This window comes from Mesoplodon densirostris, chromosome X (assembly GCF_025265405.1).
Source record: "Mesoplodon densirostris isolate mMesDen1 chromosome X, mMesDen1 primary haplotype, whole genome shotgun sequence".
Taxonomy (NCBI): Eukaryota; Metazoa; Chordata; class Mammalia; order Artiodactyla; family Ziphiidae; genus Mesoplodon; species Mesoplodon densirostris.
Window position 1 is genome coordinate 56186330 of NC_082681.1, and position 17109 is coordinate 56203438.

Below are 17109 nucleotides of genomic sequence, written 5' to 3' on the forward strand. Positions count from 1 at the left end.
TCCCCGCCTCATTTTTCAGGCTCCTGAATATGGTTTTCTTTTGAAATATTATGGGAATATACGGTCTGAGTAATGTTTACCATGAACATTTAAAACACAAACGGCATATTCAAGGTAAAAATAAAAGAAAGCAACTCAATAGCATTCTGTCAGAGAATTGGATTTTATGGTCTCATGAGAGTAATTAGAAAAGTCAACCATGAAGCTATCTAAGTTACACACAAGACAGGGCTGAGAAAATATTTTCCAGTAGATCTTTTAATCTACAAGCTTTAGGTCACATTTCTTCTGTGATTATAGGTGTTAGGCATATTTGACAAATAGACTAGAAAAAGGAGAGTCATTATTAATATGGAAAGCCAAGGCCATGATACGGAGTAGGCTTATCCTGTGACTAGTTCTACAACCAATGCCAGTCACCTGATTCCACTTAGCCTCTATTTTCTCATCAGGAAATGGGAACAATATCTGTTATTGTGATGGCAAGATAAATGTAATGCGCGTGCAAGTGTCATGAGGTAGTCAGCAAAACCCAAGCTACTTTCATTGGTGAGATGAAGGGGGAAATGGAATTATGGTACCATGATGCCAGAAACTATCATGAGAGTATTTAAGGTGACAATTTCAAAAGAAATTAGTATCTTTTTTGTCAAAACAGCAACCACGATAACAAGAAAACTAGAGGACACAGAATTTTGTCTTTGTGGAGAAGGTGGTAGCACCAGGTAGGAAGCAATGTTATATAGTAAGAGAGGAAATCATCAGTGACTTCAAGTTTAATGAGAAAGGTACCTTCCAGCAGAAAGCAGATGCGAGGCTTTGATTTTCTTGACAGTAGCGCTATCCAGTACTTTTAGTTGGTCTTCAGGTGATCAAACCCACTGGTTTGCCGGAGACTTCCCCAGTTTTAACACTGAGAGTCCCAAATCCTGGCAAACTCCTCTGTCCAGGTCAAAATGGGCCTGGGTCTATTTGGTCTTCATGACATTGGCTATGAGTTTGTCAAGCTATGCCGTGGGGAACGGAAGTTCACAAGGCTTTCCACCTTCATAGTGAAAACTAATTTTATTCTAGGACACGCATATTTTCTGGTAATGAAATATCATTTTTATAATTTTGTATTAAATGTGTTTGCTTAGTAAGTGGGCACAGCAAATCTTGTGCTCTCTAGTGGATGTTCCCAGAAGTGCTGGGAGGGGATTATGCCATACAGAAGTGACACAGTGATCTGGAGACATGGGGTAGAATGTTAATGATAAGAAATGGCTAGGAGATAAAAAGATACCAAAGGCTTCTGCAAAGAGGTTTCGGGTTTCGCCCCTGCAAGCAGGCTCCGCCCCGCCGGTGGTGGTAGGGCGCGGGCGGGGTTAGGGCGAGGCGCGGGCGCTGGGTGGGGCTGGTCCCATTGTGCTGCGGCTCCGCGCTGCCTGCAGTCCCGGGCCGTAATCCCGCTCCCCCGGCCTCGAGTCTGCCCACGCACCAGCCTGCCAGCCATGGAGCCCGGCCCCGACAGCCCCACCGCCATCTGGTTCCGCTAGACGTGCAGCCCATGGCCTGGCCAGGCCCTGTCGCTGCAGGTGGAGCAGCGACACCATCAGCGCTCGCGGTACCAGGATATCCTTCTCTTCCGCAGTAAGAGCTACGGCAACGTGCTGGTGTTGGATGGCGTCGTCCAGTGCACAGAGATGGACGAGTTCTCCTACCAGGAGATGATAGCCAACTCGCCCCTATGCAGCCACCCCAATCCATGCAAGGTGCTGATTGTCAGGGGCGGGGATGGGGGTGTCCTGTGGCAGGTGGTGAAGCATTCCTCCGTGGAGTCCGTGGTCCAGTGCGAGATCGACGAGGATGTCTTTCAAGTCTCCAAGAAGTTCCTGCCGTGCATGGCCGTTGGCTACTCGAGCTCAAAGCTCATCCTACGTGTGGATAATGGTTTTGAGTTCATGAAACAGAACCAGGATGCTTTCGGTGTCACTATCACTGACTCCTCAGACCCCCTGGGCCCTGCTGAGAGTCTATTCAAGGATTCCTGTTACTGGCTCATGAAGACGGCCCTGAAGGAGGGTGGCATCCTCTGCTGCCAGGGCGAATGTCAGTGGCTGCACCTGGACCTCATCAAGGTGATGCGGCAGTTCTGCAAATCACTCTTCCCGGTGATGGGCTACGCTTACTGCATCATCCCCACCTTCCCCAGCTGCCAAATTGGCTTCATACTGTACAGCAAAAATCCAAGCACCAACTTCCTGGAGCCCGTGCAGCAGCTGACGCAGAAGCAGGTGGAACAGATACAGATGAAATATTACAACTCTGATGTATATTGGGCACCCTTCGTCCTGCCCCAGTTTGCCCGCAAAGCCCTGAATGATGTGTGCTGAGCCCAGGTGCCGCTGCCGGTTCTGCCCAGGACCTCCGGCCAGCGAGTCTCCAGGGTGGCTGGACGCCGTCAACCCGGGACGAGACTCCCGCAGACTCGCTTCCCAATCCAGTGTTACAGGCCCCAGAATGCTGCCCGGCCTGCCCTGTTAGGACTGTCTGTGTGGCGTCCAGCTTGCAAGTTTATACCAGGTGCCTACAGCACCATCTCCACCTCTGTCGCCCCTCACTCACCAAACACGTGTATCTAGAACAACAATGAGAACAAATATTCTGCCAATATTAGGAACTCAATGCAAGACGTTTGTATACTGTTTAGTTTTGAGTATGCAAGAGCCTATTTTGGGGGAAATGGCAGTTTCTCCTCTAAGCCATTTGTAGCTGAGAACTTCATAGTAGAGTTTATGTCTTGGAGGAAGAGAGAGTATTTTGATGAGCTACAAACTGGCTATTCACTAAGAAGCTAAAGCATAAATTAGTGTTAAAGTGGTGGGTCATAGGGTAGTATATCTGAACCCAGAAGTTGAAATTGGGGCAGAAGTAGTCTCTCGCTCACTATTCCCTTCCTTCACTTTAAGTGAATCTCTTGCCTGCTATAAAAAGAACGGCAGGGCTCAAGAAATGGAAAGGAGAAACAGAAGAAAACCACAAAAATGAAACAAGCAAGAGTTTTCCTGAATGCTCTTCATTCACTCAAAATTAGTAGAGTAAAATTCAAGCCCCCCGAATAATAATTAAGGCCCCATTTGCCTAGATTCCAAATATCTGAAGCTTATTTGAGTAGGCGTGTGTTATCTAGCACCCATAAGAGCTATGGGATGGAGGTGGAAATAATCCTCTTTGATAAAGATAAAAGATCTTGAGAAGGATTTTCCAGAGAAGAGGCCCATTCTAGATCTTAAGTCTGCCTTGGGCTCCAGAAAGCTAAATGTAGAATGTTGTGGTAACATACTTGGTCATGTACAGCTGTGTTATATAAACACCCTCAATTAAATTCTGACTCACTTTTTGTTTTCTCCCAAACTTGTATAATAATGCCAAATGCATAAACATTTATGCCTGGATTCTCTGAGTGTCTTGTTGGCTTTACTTATGGCAAATGTTTTTTTAAAAGGAGGTGGAAGGTAACAGTGATGGGGCTTGGAAATATGTGCTACCTAGGAACAGGCTCTCTGATTGAAAGTTGGTGTGCCTCCCAATACCTACTAGGTGATCAGCCAAATCTGACCCTGAAATTCTTTCACAATCCAACTACAAGTGTTCTGGTATACAATTTACACACTGCCTCATTGGATCGTGCCTTTCTTTATGGAAACTATGCGAAGACCTACATTTCTTGCTTGAGATGTAGGTATAACCTTATACAGGCTTAGACATTGATGTAACAGTAGAGATTATGAGCTATAACCATTTTGCCCACTAAGTACTAGAAATCTTCCTTGGAATGTGGAAGAGGAAGACTCCTTGATTCATTCATCAAATAAGTATTTAAAACACGACTGATACATGCTATTGGGTTTACAACTCCAAAATGCATCTTACAATGTTTTTTGGTAATTAGAGATGTTATAAGAAAACACCTTTTTTTAAAGTTATAATGTTAAAACAATTATAAAGACAGAAACCAACACTCACTCAAAATTCAGTTAGTTAAACTTTGTCAATAAAGGCAATTCTATTTTATAATATGGTATTAAAAAGAATGAAAATATAAATTATATGTAAATGACATGGATTGTGGGGTTGTGTTTAGATTTTCTTCCTTATGTGTTTAGGACAGGTAAACAGTTTCATAAGTTTTCTATTTTGTAACAATAGCTGAAACTAAATTGTAAGCTTCAAAATTGCCCTGGTTTTGCTTGACTAAAAGGACATGTAATAAGGGTTTGTATGTAGAAGTCATAAACCAAGTGATTAAAACATACGATTAGCAAGACAAAGTCATCTAGTTCATGTTCCTATTGGTCAGCAATGTTTATTAATTCTCCACTGCATGCTAAACTTTATTGGACATTCCTTTTGAAAAAATCTTCAGTCAGAAAATGGATGAAAATGTTTAAATTCACCTATGGAGGCTAGATCATTGTAGGTTTGAAAAAAAACAAAACACTGTACTATAAGTTCACTAAATGAAATTTGTGCTACCTTTGGTTAGACAATTAGTAGAGAAGAAAATAAATGAGAACTCAGATTTGGGACACTCTCGCCATTCCTGTGACCTGATTAATCTCTTATGCAGCACTCATTTAAATAATTTGCACACACTAATTTTAGATCTCTAAATTGCTCATACTTTGTATGTAGAAACTGATTATGATTGTCATATCTGTGAAGTGACACAGGACTAAGAAACTTCAACTCATCTCAAAATTAGTAGGCATGAATTAATTTGAAATCTGCTTATCTCAAAGTAGCTCCAGTGGTCCCAATGTATGTGAATTTATAATATTTTATGATTAACGAAAGAATCCACTGGTGACCACATCAGGGATTGAAATAACTGAAAAGGGAAAAAATAAATCTATTCTATTTTATTGTAGAAGTTTTGGGGTACCACTGGAGGCAGAGATTATTGAACCGACCATTCTAGAATATAAAGAAGAGTTTTGTGCACAAACCACTGAGTCAGCAGTGGTTCAGTGGTTTCTTAAACAGAAAACAAAACGAAGAAATATGTATTTAGATGACCAGAATCCAAAATCGTGTTGAATTATAGTTAGAAATTTTAAGAAAACCAGATACCCAATATTATTATCCTAAAATTGTATTTTATATTTTGCCCTGTGAAATCTGAGCTTTGTGGAAAGTTTCTTAAGCGAAGTACTGTTTTAGTCTGCTTGGGTTGCTATAACAAAAGACCAGACTGGGTAGCTTATAAACAACAGAACTTTTTCTTACAGTTCTGGAGGCTGGAAGGCAGAGATCAGGGTGCCATCATGGTGGGGTGAGGGCTCTCTTCTGTAGACTTCATGTATCCTTGCTTGGTGGAAGGGGCATAGGGTCTCTCTGGGGTCTCTTTTATAAGAACACACTTCATTCATCAGGGCTCTGCACTCATGACCTAAGCACCTTCCAAAGGCCTCACCTACTAATACCATCACCGTAGGAGTTAGGATTTCAACAAATGAATTCTGGGGGCACATGAACATTCAGACCATAGCAGTTGCCCTTCCAGTCTTCCTAAGAGTTGGTAACTTCTGAAAGTGGGAAAACAGATGTACCATGATGACAAACAATGACAAAATTTGTGCCTTAGTTTACTATCTCCACAATGTACTGCTGAATCTGGACCTTTAGTTAATACGAGGACGTCACAGTCCCAACTGGGTGGAGTAATTCATGTCTAGTGATAAAACAGGCCTCCTGAACACTGCATTTTCACTTTTTGAAGGGAGGTCTTTAGACACTAAAGCCAACTTGGAAAAAAATACTTTCTCAGTCGATTTCACCACAGAAATGATTGTAATGCTAGTGCATAAATAGACAAGGTGGAGTAAAGAATTAGAGCATTTAAATAGCCAGCCTGGGCAAAAAACAAGTTTATTGGCAGAGGTGGGATGGGGTGGTACTTTTTTTTCACAGTGAAAAGGAATTATTCAGATTAGATGCTTCTACTGTTCAACTCTTACTTCATATTGTATTCAATGTATTGACTTTTTTTTTTTTTAATGTTGAGCCTTCTTTTACTTTATTTATTTTTATTTTTATTTTTTGTCTGTGTTGGGTCTTCATTTCTGTGCAAGGGCTTTCTCTAGTTGTGGCAAGCATGGTCCACTCTTCATCACAGTGCACGGACCTCTCACTGTCGTGGCCTCTCTCCTTGTGGAGCACAGGCTCTAGACACGCAGGCTCAGTAGTTGTGGCTCACGGGTCTAGTTGCTCTGCGGCATGTGGGATCTTCTCAGACCAGGGCTCAAACCCGTGTCCCCTGCATTAGCAGGCAGATTCTCAACCACTGTGCCACCAGGGAAGCCCAATTTATTGACTCTTAGTCCTTTAAATCTGTGTCTCTTAGCAAGGATGACAAAAGTTTTTGCTGACAGGTAACCTGATCGTTATGGACCAAATGTTGGTGTACCCCCCAAATGTGTATGCTGAAGCCCTAAACTCCAATGTGGTGGTATTTGAAGATGGGGCTTTGGGGAGGTAATTAGGATTAGATGAGGTCATGAGGGTGGGACTCTCATGATGGGATTAGTGCCCTTATAAGAAGAGATACCAGAGAGCTTGCTCTCTCTCTTTTCCTGTGCACACACAATGAAGAGGTCATGTGACCTCACAGAGAGATGGTGGCCATCTGCAAACCAGAGAAGAGGCCTCAGAATGAAACCTACCTTGCCAGCACATTGCTCTTGGAGATTCTAGCTTCCAGAACTGTGAGAAATAAATTTCTGTTGCTTAAGCCACTGAGACAATGGTATTTTGTTGTAGCAGCCTGAGCTGACTATGATAGTTCTAAATACCTGTTTCTTTCAACGATGGTATAAAGCCTTTCACTGCTTTTGGTGGGTTCCTCCTCTTGAAATGATACTGCCTTATAGTTAGAGAATAACTATCCTTGTATGAGTTCCAAACAATTAAAAAGTACCTTATCATAAATTTTGCTTCATAAGAAACAGTTTTACAGTTTGGTACAAGTGCATTTGAGATATCTGCATTCCAACAGGAGGTGCTTCCTCTCAGCCTGTATTTTCCTTCTAACTGAAGTGGCAATTAAGTAGTTCATTAATGGTCATGCCATAATCATAGACTTATATAAGGGATCATAAAGGTCAGATTGTCCAGCCCTTTCATCCAGCCCTTACATCCAAGGAAGTAAGGATGAATGAAAGAATAACTAGAGCTTTATTACCAAATGACATTTAAAAAAATGGTGATGCAAGTGGACCTTTAAAAAATAAAGGAAACATATAGGAAGACAAAAAGTGTATAGAGAATACTGATAGATTTAGGTTTTATATTTATCTTCTTAAAGAGAAATTGAATCCAACTTTGGACCCATCTACAATTGGAGCTTCAGAAAACATATTTGGCCTCATCTTATCTTTGAAATGAAAGCTGCTGTCTTCACTCTTGAACCAACTGAGGGTACAAAGATGCATTAGAAAATGTGATAATTGGTGGGGTTGGGTTTTGTGGGTTTGTTTTTTTTTTTTTTTGGTATAGTCCTTTTATTTCTTTAAAATAGGAAGCAGGTATATTTTGCAAAACTCATAAGAACTATGAGGTTGTTTTACTCCTTTACTGAACAGAAGCCACCTGCCACAAATATACATTTGGGAATTATTTTGATATGAGTTATGGGAAATAGAAAGCAAAATTTTGTACAGTAGAGGACATAACTTTACAGTAAATCTACAGTTGTCTTATAGCTATTCATTAAATGTGTTGAGTCTGTTTTTAATTCAAGGGTATCTTTAGGATCTAGTTTCTGAAAACAGTCTCAAATTACCATCAAAATGTCACTGGGCTACCCTATGTTTTCCCTGTCAAGGAACTCTGTGAACCCTATTTAATTTGCAGCTATCTTAATAGAATGTGTTGAGTAAAAATTAAGGATTATTATTATTATTATCACCACCATCATTAATTGTGTTAAAAGGAAACCTTGAGAGGCATAAGTGACCTGCTGGCAAGGATTACCCACTCTGGAGTGTGCAGTGGATCAGTTTTGCTCTCAGCAGGAGGCAGCATTATAATCAATATAAATTGTCCGTATGGGGTTTAAAAGACACTGTGATACATGAAAGAATGCTCAACATCATTAATCATTAGAGAAATTCAAATCAAAACTACAATGAGATATCACCTCACATCAGTCAGAATGGCCATCATCAAAAAATCTACAAACAATAAATGCTGGAGAGGGTGTGGAGAAAAGGGAATCCTCTTGCACTGTTGGTGGGAATGTAAATTGATACAGCCACTATGGAGAACAGTATGGAGGTTCCTTAAAAAACTGAAAATAGAACTACCATACGACCCAGCAATCCCACTACTGGGTATATACCCTGAGAAAACCATAATTCAAAGAGTCATGTACCACAATGTTCATTGCAACTCTATTTACAATAGCCAGGACATGGAAGCAACCTAAGTGTCCATTGACAGACGAATGGATAAAGAAGATGTGGCACTTATATACAATGGAATATTACTCAGCCATACAAGGAAACGAAATTGAGTTATCTGTAGTGAGGTGGATGGACCTAGAGTCTGTCATACAGAGTGAAGTAAGTCAGAAAGAGAAAAACAAATACCATATGTTAACACATATATATGGAATCTAAAAAAAAAAAAAAAGGTCATGAAGAACCTAGGGGCAGGACGGGAATAAAGATGCAGTCCTACTAGAGAATGGACTTGAGGACACAGGGAGGGGAACGGTAAGCTGGGACAAAGTGAGAGAGTGACATGGACCTATATACACTACCAAATGCAAAACCGATAGCAAGTGGAAAGCAGCCGCATAGCACAGGGAGATCAGCTCGGTGCTTTTTGACCACCTAGAGGGGTGGGATAGGGAGGGTATGAGGGAGGGAGACACAAGAGGGAAGAGATATGGGGATATATGTATATGTATAGCTGATTTACTTTGTTATAAAGCAGAAACTAACACACCATTGTAAAGCAATTATACTCCAATAAAGATGTTTAAAAAAAGCATTAAAAATAAATAAATAAAATAAAACCCAAACAGATTAAACTCAAAAAAACACAACAACAACAACAACAAAAAAAAAAACACTGTGACAATTAAGTTCACCAGAAAGACACGGAAAGCTTTGGCGCTTATTGTAAACCACGGCTCTGTGAACCTTCTGCAGATTTCATTGACTGCAGTGTCTAAGTTGGAAGATATAGCAACTATTTTCCCCCATGCTCTGCAAAAACTGTTAACTGGCTTTTGTGTGTGTGGGGGGTATAAAACATTCACTGAGTGTTTCTCATATTCTACTGAGTCAATATTAAACTGTACTTTTCTATTTTTGCTAATAGTCATCATCATGAAAACATTAGTCTTTTTAAACATTTTCCCATATGTTCATGGTTCAGTTAAACATTCTCTGCCCTCTAGGAAATTATAGCTTAAAATAGTATCAATATTTCACCACTTTATGTCTCAACAAACCTTTTGGATTGAAGTTCCCCAAAGGCCTTGACTTGACCTTCACATAAATAAATGTGGACAATGGATATAGGGGTTTGCAAAATACAAAAAAGTACTATTTTTTATAATCCCATAAAGACCGTGTTTGTTGCTGTCATTTGAGAACAGGGCAACACGCTGATTTAGCATATTCAATAACTTTTCACACAAAGAGGTTAGAAAGACTTGAGCATCAAAGGAATAACCCAGAATAAATACTAAATCAGTGTTTCTCAAATGTTAATGATGATATCAGTCTTCCTACTAAATACTTCGGGTGATTCTGATGCATACAGTTCACTTACTATATACTGTGATTTGAATTATACCACTGTAACTTCCACATTCTTGGTCTGTCAACAAGTGCCTTTCCGTATTAGAATTCAGAAATATCGAGAACCAAATGGATTAGATGTACAGCCTTCAGATCTTTAAATGTATTATTTCACACAGTTCTAAGGAAGTTTTGAGTTTGATGGATTTCAATATTCTTAATAATATAATTTACTTTGTAACATACAGGTGTAATTCATTCTTCCACAAAATCTGTCCAAGACAGTGTTTGTGTGTATCTCTTCTCTCTCCAAATGACCTTGACATCAGTTTGTTAAAGTGGCTTATGCCATTCCTGACATTACAGTTCATTGGGCTTCATATTTTCTGATCAGCCACGATTTCAATGTATTTGCTTTAAAGAGGCTTTTGTAAGTTACATATAAAAAGGAACTTTTCTACCATTCAGAGAAAGACATATGTAAATGAGACAGTATTTGTAGCATGACAGTCAAACATACCTCAAGGATTTGGGTATTGGATTGTGTATTTAGTTGCCAGCTATAGATTATAGGAGGTTATTATGTGAAACTATTATATACCTGGAGTTGAAGTAAAATATGTCAGAAATTTTTTTAAAAGAAATCTCCATTTATTCATTGTATGAAAAAAGGAATAGATCGCAGCCCCCTTGCATGAAGTGATTGCATTAGTAAGGGGAATTTTATTTCTAAAACCAGAAAGACAGACTTTCAAAAGCTGCTGTTATTTACTGTACTTTAGACAGTTCCTCTGTGAAGGCCTTTCTAGTATATTAAAGACTTGTTCCAATCAAAAGTATTCTCTACTGGCTGATGATATAATTATATTAAGTTATCAAGAGATTGTTCTTGATTCCCATGGTGAAATTCTTTCTTTAGCGACCATGGAATTGATATGCTTCATTGTTCATTATTCATCATTCTTTTGCTTCCTCTGCTTTACAGTCTGGATCCAGAAAAGTCTCCTTGGAGACTTTATTGCACATGCTTGGACATCTTGATGATGGTGATTTTTTTTTGTATTGTTTCATTTTTTTGTTTGTTTTTCTTACTTGTCAGAGGGTCATTTAATTAGAACTTCATCAGATTATGATTGTTCTAGATAGTCTTCAGAGGCTGAGTCACTTCTCCAATTTCTGTTGTTGTTAGTTTTGTTTATTTGTTTGCTTTTATCTGTGGCTGGAGAGGTCTTCCTGAAACAAACATACAACTCACCAAACACAAAAACAATCCATTAAACCTACTGGTTTTTCTCAAGAGGCTCGATGTTTAGTTTATTCATTTAGAAACTTTGCCTTGTGTTTCTCCCCCTCCTCCTCCATCTCTTCCTCTTCCTTCTGTTTATAAGAAAAGCTCAAGCAGCTCTGTGCTTTAATAGGCAAGGCTGAAGGCAGAGTTCTTCCTCTGGGAAATATTTATTCTGGAAAAACACAGGAGACATTTGTTTGGTCTGACTCATCTAGACTATGTCATAAGCCATCTTGGGCAAAAAAGAGAAGATGCCTTAAATATTGATGCCTGTCCAGACTCAATTTTATGTTTAAAAACCAAAGAATTGTGGCCACTGCAACCTCTTAATTAATCAGTAAATATTTATCAGTCCACTAATATTTTGTTAGTCATCTCTCCTTCCGAGGGTATGAATAAAGTTCATAAACACAATAGTTTTCTGTTATTTGCCAAACAAATGATTATCCTTGACAAATAGCCATTTTTAAGCCTTCCGTAGTAATTTGAAAGAACAATGTTAAGGAAAAATCAACTAGTGCATTTACTCATACCAGAGCTGTGCATATCTCTGTGATGGGGGACATGGGAGGTATGCAGGGAAAAGAAGGCAAGTAATATCATGACCCTGCTTTGTCTGCTTGGTCCTTTCTTTGCTCTTAAATCTCTGTGCAGATCTGTCAGAAATGATCACCCAAGAGATTCCAATTTCCTGTTCCTGCCTCTGGCCAACAGCCCAGGGCTACCACCATATGCCCTCCTCCACAATTGGCCACTGTTCCACTCAAAACAGAGAAAGAGAAAAACTAGTTGAAGTCTCTCATGCTATTTTTTCAACTTCTCAGACTAAACCTAGTGGAAGTCTTTTTATTCACTTATTTGTTTAGTCTTCACTCACTGTATAAACATTGTATACTTGCTATATATTCAGCAAAGTGCTAGGTGTAAGGGGGAGGCGAGTAGTGTTGATAAGAGAAAGGGCAAGGAATAAGAAATCTTTAAAGAAAGAAACAGAAGCCTTCCCTACCTTAACGTCTAGCTGGGGGAAAATTACATACCTTAGTCAAATAAATGGAAGCAATTAAAAAGCAAAAGGCAAAAATAATAATATAATGTAAATAGTATATATAGGTGCTGACAGGGATGGGAGAACTGCAAATATTTAATTCAGTTCACCATTTCAGTACACATTATGTGCTCGAACCTGTATCAAAAATATGATGGAAAATAAGAGGTAACCTTCTGGAGGCAGACATAGCTGCAGATAACTTTATTATGAGGTACACTGTGCTGAGTGTTTTAAGATCAACAAAGTACCATGGGGGACATTGTGAAGGGAAACATTTTGAGTGAGGGGGTAAGGGTTCTGTACTCAGTTCCAATGTGTGTATGGGGGGCGGTTCCACACACCAACAAGCAATTCTCTGACACAAGGCAGGTGCCCCTCAATTCAGCTCAATTCTCACACTATCTACTCAGAGGTAGCGACAGATTCCACAGGTTAAGGGTTCAGTCCGACAAGACTGTAACCCCCCAACCCCCAACCCCCCACCAGGCACCAATCACAAGTCCAGGTTATCACCTGTGCTTCTGATGGTCGAGTATAGATTGCCAACAAATCCCTCCTTGGATTCAATTAATTCGCTAGAGTAGCTCACAAAACTCAGAGAAACATTTTACCTACTAGATTATTACCAGTTTATTGTAAGAGGATATGACTCAGGAACAGCCAGAGGGAAGCGATGCATAGGGCTAGGTGTGGGGAAAGTGTGTAGAGCTTCCATGCCCTCTCTGAGTGCCCTACTCTCCCAGTACCGCCACAGGTTCACCAACCCAGAAGCTCTCTGAACTCCCTCCTTTTGGGTGTTTATGGAGGCTTCATTACATAGTCATGATTGATTAACTCATTGGCCATTGGTGATTGATTCAACCTCCAGCCCCTCTTCCCTCCCAGGAATTCCAGGGGTGGGACTAAAATTTCCAACCTTCTATTCCTGGTTGATTCTCCTGGCTACCATCCCCCATCTTCAGGTGCTTTCCAAAAGTCACCTCATTAACATAAACTCAGTTGCAGTGTAAAGGGGGCTTGTTATTTCACTGTAATGGCTCTGAAGGTATTTCTGGAACTGAGGTCAAGAGAGCAAATATTATGACAAAAGATGCTCCCATTGCTCTTACCACTCAGGATATCCCATTGGTTTGCAGAGCTGTGAGCCAGGAGCCTTGGACAAAGACCAAATATATATGAGAAATATATTTTGATCACTTGAATGATTACATACATATTTCTTATAAATCACAATATTGCAGGGGGGTTAGGAAAGTTTTATGTAAGAGGTGTGATTTGACCTTGGCTGTGAAGGATGTATCTAATATTTTATAGGTAGAAATGGTGGGAGTGCAGGGTGTAAGAGAAGTGTCGGGTGTATTCAGATTCCCCTGTTGTATTTCAGTCATAACACATAAGGTAGGCTGCAGGAGGAGGTCAGACAGAAAGACATGCTAGATGTGAAGGTCCTCAAAAGCAAAACTGAGCAGCTTGAGCTTAATTTTGTAGACAATGGCAATACTGATGATTTTTGAAGAAAGAAGTAAGGTGAAGAAATCTATCCTTTAGGAAGTGGTTTAGCGTATAGTTAAGAGCTGGTGCTCTGAAGTCAGAAAACTGGATGCAATCAATGAATATTTATCAAGCTCCTATTTACCAGGGACTATTCTAATAATTGGGGCCATAGTAGTGACATATATTGGCGAGACCTCTGCTTTCATGGTACTTACTTTTTAGCTATGGACAGGAGAGACAAATGACAATAACACGCAAAAAGATATTTTCCAGATAATTTTAAATAGTGATAAGTGTGATGAAGAAAATAAAATAGGGCAATGACTGGTGGGACCAGGGAAACGACTTTAGAATTGGTGGTTAGAGAATGCCTCACTGATGAGGTGAAATTTGAGTTGAGACCTGAATTAAATGATGGGATGATCCACGGGAATATCTGAGGCAAAGTCCTCCAGTCAAAGCAAAGAGTAGATTTAAAGGCCCTTGTGGGAATGAGCATGATGTGTTCCAGAAACAGACAGAAGGCCTGTGTGGCTGGACTGCAGTAAATAAAGGGGACACCTTCATGAAAGTAGGCTCTAGAAGGAGGCAGGGGTCTGATAACATTCGTCTTTGTAGACTTCGGTAAGTATTTTGTTTTTTATTCTAATTATAATGGGAAGCCATTAGAGGAAGTTTCAAGTAGGGTTTGATATCATATGACTTATGTTTTTAAAAAGGTGGCTCTGGCCAATGTGGAGAATTTGTATGGGGTATAGATAGAATTGGAGGACTCAGGCTATGTTTTAAAGGTAGAACAGGCAAAACTTGTTCAAGGTCTATTGTTTTCTAGTTATTTGACCTTGAACAAATTACTTAACCTCATCTCAGTGTCCGCATCTGTAAAAAGGGCATAAGAATAGTACTGACCTTGGAGAATTGTGAGGATTAAATTAAAACTGCGCATGATATAACCAACACATCATATGTACTCATTCAAGGATAGCAGCTGCTATTATTACAACTCTGATGGTGATAATAAGTCTGGATTGGACCTGTGAGTAACTAGAGACCTGGTGATCTGTTAAGAGGCTATTGTGATTATCCAGGCAAGTCAAAGTGCTAGGCTGGAGTAGGGCAGTGGAAAGGAAAAGTGGGAAAGCACCATGTTAATAAATTTAATTAATGCACACCAAATATTTAATTTAAGTAGGAATACTTAATGACATATTCAAATGACTAATAAAGGTTAACACTAGTACGTGCAGAGAGTCCAAACTCACTTCTGTGGTGAGACTGGAATTAAAATTGCTAATAGTTTATTTTCTCTCCTTTAATTCCTGGCTAATGACTTTTCTATATTATCATTTCCTATCACATAAAACCATGGTTCATTTAAAGTATGCTGTTGAGACGTCGTCAAAATCCATCAACAGAGACTTCAAATGAAATGGCTGTGTGTGTGCTGCACCCTCTTTCAACTATGTACCATAACTAAAGTTTTCCCAGCTATGTTTGAACTTCAGGTGATTCTCTTGCATTCATGAATAAAAATAAAAGTCGACCTTCCATTTGTTGCTTTATGTTTTGGGTGAACCCGGTTACCCTATCAATGGGAATGAATTGTTGACTGTATTAGTAATTTTCTTCTAACATCATATGAGTTACCAGATAAGTCATCATTCTTGGAGTATGAAAGGGCAGTTTTTAGTTACTCATTTCTGTTTTCTGGTGTTGATCGCTCATGATAGACCTAGAGAGACTGAACTTCAAAGGACTGGTCTACTAGTTATGAAGTTTAATGCACAATTACCTAGGTGACAAGATGTTAGCCATAAAGGTTAAGGCTTATGAATATTAAAACTTTAAAGAGTTCTTTGGCAAGTGTGAATTTTTATCAAATATTTCCTTACAGACGAGTGAAAAGAAGCCAGAATTTAAAATATACAACTCATCAGGCAAAGACAGATAGGACTCAGAGAAATCCGGGCTAGTTCACCACTGTAATTGCTATTTTTATTTCATTTTTTGAGTTTCAGGTGTTTTGAAAAACAGTTAAAAAGTGGAATGAGAAGGGGAAAAAAAAACAGTGGATTTCGGGTCTGGATATTTTATGAAACATCCAAAAGACATTAATTGCCAAGGTAATAAGATGGACCTGTCAGTTCTGATTCAACTGATATTAGAAAATAAAATGTTTGGGCCTCCCTGGTGGCGCAAGTGGTTAAGAGTCCGCCTGCCGATGCAGGGGATACGGGTTCGTGCTCCGGTCTGGGAGGATCCCATATGCCGCGGAGCGGCTGGGCCCGTGAGCCATGGCCGCTGGGCCTGCGCATCCGGAGCCTGTGCTCCGCAACGGGAGAGGCCACAACAGTGAGAGGCCCACATACCGCAAAAAGAAAAAAAAAAAAAAAAGAAAATAAAATGTTTTAATAAAAATCACATAATTGTAATCAAAGGAAACATAGCCTATGAGCAAGATTTTAAGCAAATAGCAACATATGCTTTTTCAGTGTGGTTTTTTTGTCACCTAAATGTGCACATTCACAATTGTGAGTACTCTTCATCAAGCACTAATATATTCTCATAAGTCATGTTGGAACTTATAAACTCTCTGTATCAGTCACCACTTCTTGCTTAATTGAACTTGGGTATTGTAGCCTTTTAATGTCTCTGCTCTTGGTATTTAGTTAAGTTTTATCTCTGTGGTTTTCCACTTCACAGTTTGGGAAAAGAGGCTGTTAGGCTTTGCTATATCCATGTACACCTTTCAAATGGAAAATTCACAGCAAGCAAATGGTGAATGTCTTAACTCTGTAGGCTGAGACCATTTTATACAGGAAGGTAGGGGATTGAACATGAAAGATAGTTTGGGGTTCCTTTTGTTCTTCTGTTTGCTTCTATCTACTCCGTTCTAATCTGTGGAACTCAAGGCTGCCTCAACGGCACCAAATATTCAGTAAAGATGAACTGCCAATTCTTCACCTTCTGGGAAAGTTGTCAGATAAGTAAACTGTCAACAGCAATTATTTTTCTGATCTTAAGTAGATAATTAGCTCTGAACACCCCTTCCTTAATATTTTCCACAGTATATTCCTCTCACATTCAAATCTTCCCTCAAATCTATCCAATTAAGGTGAACTGAGAAAAGAATTCCCATATCCTACTTCTAGAATTACTGTAAATGCCTTTAGGTAGAACCATATTGTAACATAGATGTTGTTTTAGGTATGAAGATTTTCCAAAATATAATTTAATAATATCACTGGTCAGCCATTTATGCTAGAAACTTTATATTATTCATTCTCACAAGCACCCTTTTGAGAGAATTATTAATCTTATTTTACAGATGAGGAAACAAACTCAGAATGATGAAGTTCTTTGCCTAAATCACAGATCTTGTATGTGGTCAACGCTGGATTTGAATCCAGGTCTGCCTAATTCTAAAGCCTGTTTCTCACTATATATAATAGACTGCAGATCTTCCAGCTGCTTACACTTAT

General features: G+C 39.5%; 1 pseudogene; it reads left to right on the forward strand.

Annotated features, from left to right (window-relative positions):
* The first annotated feature begins 1493 nt into the window (after nt 1–1493).
* Nucleotides 1494–2375, forward strand: LOC132481602 (spermidine synthase-like; annotated as a pseudogene).
* The last annotated feature ends 14734 nt before the right edge of the window (nt 2376–17109 follow it).